Source organism: Falco peregrinus, chromosome 3 (assembly GCF_023634155.1).
Source record: "Falco peregrinus isolate bFalPer1 chromosome 3, bFalPer1.pri, whole genome shotgun sequence".
Taxonomy (NCBI): Eukaryota; Metazoa; Chordata; class Aves; order Falconiformes; family Falconidae; genus Falco; species Falco peregrinus.
The window spans coordinates 117520065-117526725 of record NC_073723.1 but is presented as its reverse complement, the minus strand read 5'-3'; positions in this window follow the sequence as shown (position 1 = coordinate 117526725).

Here is a 6661-nt window from a genome sequence, read left to right as displayed (position 1 = left end):
GCTGCCTCCCTCCGCCCCGGAGAGGAGGAGGAGGAGGAGGAGGAGGAGGAGGAGGAGGAGGAGGAGGAGGAGGAGGAGGAGGAGGAGGGGGAGGTGGAGGAGGAGGGCGGGGAAGGCCAAGCTGCCTGCATCCCTGGCAGAGGCAGCCTCAAGGGCTGGCTGCAGCCAGCCTGCATCCCTGGGGAGCATCCCCCCGCAGCCCCCCACCCCACTCCGGCTGTTCCCACCCGTGATTTATGGTGGAGGTTTGTGTTTTGCCCCCTCCAATCCGTCCCTTCCCACCGCACTGGTGGCTCCTTCCTGGGAGCTGAGGGGCCCCATCCTGCCAGGGTCCTGGGCAGGATGCAGGGGGCTGGGATGGGGACGGGGGGTGCCGGGGAGGGGGCTGTGTGGGGTTCGCCTGCGACACGGGCGGCTAGAAGGGGAAATTCTGGAGGATGCAGCACATGGCGCCCAGTGCTGTGGCCTCATCCTGTGCACGGAGCAGGGTGCTGAAGGGTGCTGGCAGCATGGCACTGCCCTCCCCTTGGTATTTATTAAAGTATATTAATGTATTAAATACCAATATCTCAGGATTCTTTAGATGCCCCAGGTGGGCCCCACCAACACCCCAGTCATGGAAGAGCGCAGCCACTGCTTCCCCTTCCAGCCATGCCCTCCCTGCCCCCCCTTTCCGCCCGTTCTGGGGGTGAAGGGGGTGACATTTTGCTCTGCCAAGCCCCATGGTGTCTGTGGCACTGCCGCTGCTGCCCTCGCTGCCCACAGATGTGGTTTCCCACCTCTGCTCACCCGCCGGCCACAGGTTGCCCATCCCCATCCTCCCCCGCCATGGCATCCTACCCCACCCCTCCAGCACTTACATCTTTAACATATATTCATATAAAATACATACTTTAGCTATATCACCACATTAGCACGGGTGCAACAGCACGAGGGCACGGCATGGCCAGTGGGTGCTTGGCCTGGCCACCCCCCCACGGTATTAGAGCCAAGCGAGCCTACCTCTGCCAGGGCCCGATCCTGCCCGCTGCCGCGCCCCAGGAAGCCGGTACTCGCTGCTCAGGAAGTCACCAGCTTACGTACCCCAAAATCGCCCAGCAACGCACGCCACAGCTTGCAACATCGCCTAGTGCCACCCTGTCCCCGCGTCACTGACACCGTCACTGTCACCTTGCCCGTGCCCTGCACGCTGCCCGACTGCCGAAACCAGGTTTAAAATAACTGCGCTTGTCCATCTCCTGGGAACAGAGCTTTAAAAGGAAAAGGGAGATTTGGGTGGATTTTTTTTTTTCTTCTTTTTTTTTTTTTTTTCCACCCTGTTGCTTTTTTCAGCATGACACACCTTCTTTTTCTCTATATTTTTTTTTTTCCATGGAGTGCCTCTGTTTGTGCCGAGACTTTTGACTCAATAGGAGAGGAATGCTGTTAATTCGCACAAGTTGCACGTATAAATATATATCAAGAGCGAAACTGCCAAGGGGGAGAAACCTGCAGGTTGGGGGGGGGGCTGGGACCAACAATCCCTTGTAGGGGATGGGGGGATGATGGCAGCAGCGTGGCCAAGCCCCGGCTGGGCTGGATGCGATGAGCTGCCAAGGGCAGGGTGGGGATTGAGGAGCCTCAGCTGTTCCCGGTAAGTGGATACCCCGGCCCTGGCCCCGGCGTGGGGATGTTTTGTGGATATAACCAGGCAACGGTCAGCTCTGGTGTCGGCAGCCGGACCCCGGTGCGCTCGGCAGAGCCCGGCCGGCCGCAGGCACACGCCAAGTCCGGACGTTGCCTGTGAAGCGACGTGGACTTTGGTCCGGTAAACAGAGCTGGCGGGGAGTTATCGGTGGCGCTGCCGGAGGGGAAAGCAAAAGGCAGGAGCGTATGTAAGAGATGAAATGTTGTGGCTGGTGGAATAAATGGTGGTGGCTCCAGTCGCTGCCCTGCCCCACCACCCCGGCACGGAGCCGGTGAGCGGCAGACGGGGCCGTGGGGGCAATGGGCAGCAGTGGGTTGCTTTGCCTCCGTGGCGCTGGTGGCACCAGCCCATTTCCCGGTGGATTTTTCCTTCCCGTCACGCATGGCAGACCTGCCCCAAGGGCAGGGACAGAGCTGGCACTGCGGCCTCACCGCCCTGGCACCACCATCTGGGCACGGCCACCCTGGCACCGCCGCGGCAGCCCTGTCCCTGTCCCCATGCTGTTCCCCACAACCTTTAGGGGCAGGTTTGAGGGAACTTCACCCAACTTTGGCACCTCCTTGGCCAGAGGCTCTGGCACCAGCAGCAGCACCATGAGGTGCCCAACCTGCCCAAACGCCAGCATCGGTGGGACGTAGCACAGCCACCCTGGGTGACAGCGCCAGCCCGGCGCCACGCAGCTCCCTGCAGCTCTGTTTGCCAAGGGCGCGGGGGTCCGGCTGAGGCAGGGGCAGCGGTGCCAGCCCCGGCCCCCCGTGCACAGGAGCTGCAATCTGATCTCAGGGGGAAAGTGTGATTCATCGCTGGAGCTGGGAGCGCTTCCAGGGACAGATCCTGGCTCGGAGGGCAGCGGCACCATGCGCTCGCTCCTGCCCTGCCCTTGCAAGGTGGCCCCTTTGCCCTGGCTGGGTGGGGGGTCCCTGGATGAAGCCATAGCTGCTGCGTGGAGATGGCACACGGGGGCATTTGCCCAGGCCTGGGGGGTTGGATGCCACTGGCCCCTTGGGAACAGCCTGGCTCGCTTTGCCTCCTGCCTCAGTTTCCCCAGCTGAGAGCTTGGTGCCCACCATGGCAGTGATGCAGGGGTACTGTGGGAGCCGGCATGTGGTGAGCACCGCGGTTGAGTCCCAGGGGCTGGCACCTGGGGGGTCATCACGCGTCCACCACAGAGATGCCAGACCCGTCACACAGCTCCTGGTGTACCAGCCTGGGCAAAGAGGCTGATCCTGCAAGAGGGAGGCGAAGTCACCCAATGAGGCTGGAGGAGGAGGAGGAGGAAGAGGAGTGCAGTGCGGGCATATGCCCAGCTGGGGCAGAGATGAAAGGGGGAGCCTGAAGGTGCCATCTGCCCTGCAGTGACCTTGGGAGCTCCCCGGGAGCAGAGCCAGACCCTGGCCCCAGGCGCCTGTGGTTCCTGCTTATCTGGGTGCTGAGTCCTGCTCTGCCCTGCAGCGAGACGGGACCAGGAAAGCGCCGTTCCTGCCATAGCTGCTCCCGAGGGAGACGCTGGCCCAGCCAGGGGAGATGAGTGGGGATGGGGGAGGGGGTCCAGCTGCCGGCATCCAGCAGCGCAGCCCATGCGAGTGTGTCTGCTCCCGCTCCGGCTTTATCTTTTTCCAGCCAAGATACCGGGCTTTAAACACGCGTGTCACGGCTGCCCGTCCCGGCAGCTCCCATGGCAGCCTCCGGTGTGCGTGTGCCACCCTGTGCCACCTACGGGTGCCCCAAGCAGCGGTCCCGCAATGCCCACCACAGCTGCGTGCTTGCATGTGTCCATGCAGACGTGTGCATATGTGTGCACAAGCAGCCCCGTCACAAGCAGCTGATGCAACAAGTGACCCACGTTATCAGCAGCCCGTGTGCTTGTGCGACGGCGCTGGCAGGGGCCGACGTGGCGGGGTCAGGGCTGAAGGTGCAGGTGAAGTCGTGGTGATGGACACCCAATTTTGGTGATATCCCCAACATCGTCCCAGCTCCCTCCTGGAGCTGCTAGCTGCCAGCCACGCTCCGGTTGTGCCCAGGGATTTCACACCCCGGGTCTGGGGCTGCCATGTGCCCTCAGCCCCACTGAGTGCCTGCCACCAGCTGTGGGGCACTTTATGGGGCAAATCAGCCGGCATGTCCATGGCATCCCACATGGCGCCCCGTGCCCGTCGGGCACCAAGGCTGTGCTGACCTCCCCGTGGGCTTTCCCTCTGCACTGAACCTGGACACTCACGCAGAGCAGGAGCTGCCTCTCATGTCCACCTGGCTGGGACACTACAGGCACGGGTGATGCTCCTGGGAAGCGGTGACAGAGCTGTCCCCTTCCAGCACAAGAGCAACCGCTGCGATTTATTCATCACTGTCTCCGTGTGCGCCATGCCGGAGCAAGGAGCCGTTTGCCTTCACTCTACTGATGACTTTCACGGCCCAAGCACCCTTTTATAAACCCCATTTTTAAACCAGCAAGCACAGTGCTGATTTTTAAGCATCGTAACAACCAGTCCCCGTGTCCCCAACGATCGCTAGCAGGGTCACTGCCGCCCCAGTGCCGGCGGAGAGGGCTTGTCACTGGGTTTTTCCATATCCTGGGGCAAGTAACGTGGAGCAGCTGCTCCAGCTCTGACTCTGGTTCCCGTGGGGGGGATTTGGAGTGAGCGGCTCCTGCTTGGGGACGCAGCGGGGTGGGAAGCAGCACCCACGGGGTTCGGCGGGGCTGGGGCAGCCACGCAAGGACCTTGTCCCCGCCGCCCATGAGTGCCGGAGGTGTTAATGAGTAATGAGGGAGCAGCTGTCCCTCCGGCTGCCCCGGTGAGGAATGGGGCCAGAGGACGGGCTGAGCACACCCCAGCGCACCGGCTGCACCAACTCGTGCCACTCCAGCTTCTGTGGCTGCTGAAGCCCGTGATGTGTGGCCGGTAGCTGAGGAGTTTTGGCACCCTGAGGTGCCATTGGGGATCTCACCTCGCAGGGATCAGGCATGGGGGGCTCCTGGGGCACACGGCAGCCCCCCAGCAGGTGCCTCTGCCTTGGTCTCGTAGGAGCTGAGTCCCACCGGCTGCGCTTCCCATAGGGTCCCCGGTGTCCTTGTGACCGACCTGGCCGTGCAAGTGGAAAATGAGCTGGGTACCCCACAGGCTGCTGGCGCTGGAGCTCTTGGGGAGGGGGCAAACCTTCCTAGGGGTCTCACAAGGGGCTTTCGGTGCTTTAGGGAGCTCCTGGACTTTCCTTCTCTGCTATGACTGGGGTTGTAGTGGAGGGATGGCTGAAGGCAACCTTCCTCTTCACCTTCCTCCTCCACTTTCCTTGCCCCTCTGCTGAAAGCTCTTTCCGGAGGGTGGCTGATGCTCTCCCTCTCTCCAGGATTATTTGGACAATGCCCCATAACTGTGTGCAAAAATATTTATCAAACTGCTTCTGCTGACAGCTGAGGAGGGGCAAGATGTGAATAACGGCAACTTTTTTTTTTTTTGGGAGGCTAATGACTCGGAAGTTGGAGCCGGCGGCGGAAAGTCAACACAAACGCCTTAATTGGGGATTAGCTTTTCCCCAGCGCAGTTCACCTCGAGGTGGGTCGGCAAAGTTTTGGAGAGCAGTGGCCTGCTCAGCGCTCACCCCGGGAGGGAGCCATTCCCATGGGATCACGGTGGGGCACGGGGATGCCGGGAAATCACTGCCCCAGCGTTTCAGTGCTCATTTAGCTCTCGAGTCCTAAATGAACCTGGGTTCAGGGGGGTGAAGGAGGGGGCAACGAGAGGCAGAGACACAAAAGCACCGTGACACAAAAGCACCGTGAGCCCCAGCCCTTCTGCAGCCATCACCCGGCTTCGGCGTTGTGTCCTCGATCGCTGGTACCACTAAGACACGCGCGGCTGGTGCCCAAATCCTACAGGAGACGGCACCGTGGGATGGACAGCCTTCTTGCTTTAGAAATTCTTCTAGTCATTTCCAGCAGTTGGCAAACTCATCTGGGCATGCGGCCAGGCCCTTGTGAGCCTCCGGGAAGGATGCGGCTTAAATACAACGATGCAGCTTTTCACATCAGGAAATGCATCCGCACAGGGACCCAAAGCGGCCGAGCCAAAAGCCTGGAAATGCGGCAGAAACCACCCGTTTTCTTGCTAGATTCCCACTGTCCTGCCACCAACCCGCGCACCGCCGGCATGTGTGGCCACTCCGGCCCCGGCTCCGGCGCATCCTGTGGTCCCCTCGTAGCCGCATCTGTGGGGTCGTGTTCCCGAGCCACGCCGGCTGGTGGCAAGGGGTGAAACCTTTCCCGAGATCCGCCGCCATTCCCGGGCCAGCGCCCCAGAGTGCTCTGGATTGCCGGCAGCGGCTGGCAGAGCCACCTCAGGCGGCTGACGTGTCCCCCTTTCTGTGTCACTGCATTTTCAGGAGCTGATTTACTGCCGGCGATGGGAAGCAGCGTGGCACTGGGTGTTCCACGGGAGCGTGTCGGTGGCCCCAGGTTGGTGGTGGTTGGGAAGCGCATGCCATCGGCGGTGGCATGGCGAGTGTCACCCTTGGGCCTTGGAGTGAGGGACTGGTGGGGGCTGTGGGGAGAGGGCAAGGGGCAGGACACGGCCACTGGCCGTGGCTCCTCTCCTGGGGACAGGGACAGCCACCCCATGGGTGTGTGTCACCGCTCCGGGATGCTGCTGCTGCAGTTGCTCCCACACAGACTGTTCTGCTCCGCTTTTCTCCTGCTGATGCTCGGCACACGGGGCTGGGAAACGGAGGGTGCCATGGGGCAGCAGCCCCCGCCTGTCCCCCCCACGAGGGGACAAAGCTGGGACCCACTGCAGGAGGCAGAGGGGGCACATCTTGGGGACCCCCGACAGATGGGGGGGGATGACATCCTGGGGACCCCAAGCAGCTCGGGGGGGGACACCTGGGGACCCCTGGCAGCTTGGGGGACACACACCTGGGGACCCACGCATACCGAGGGGAGGGACCTGGGGACCTCCGGCATCCCGGGAGGGGGGGGCACCT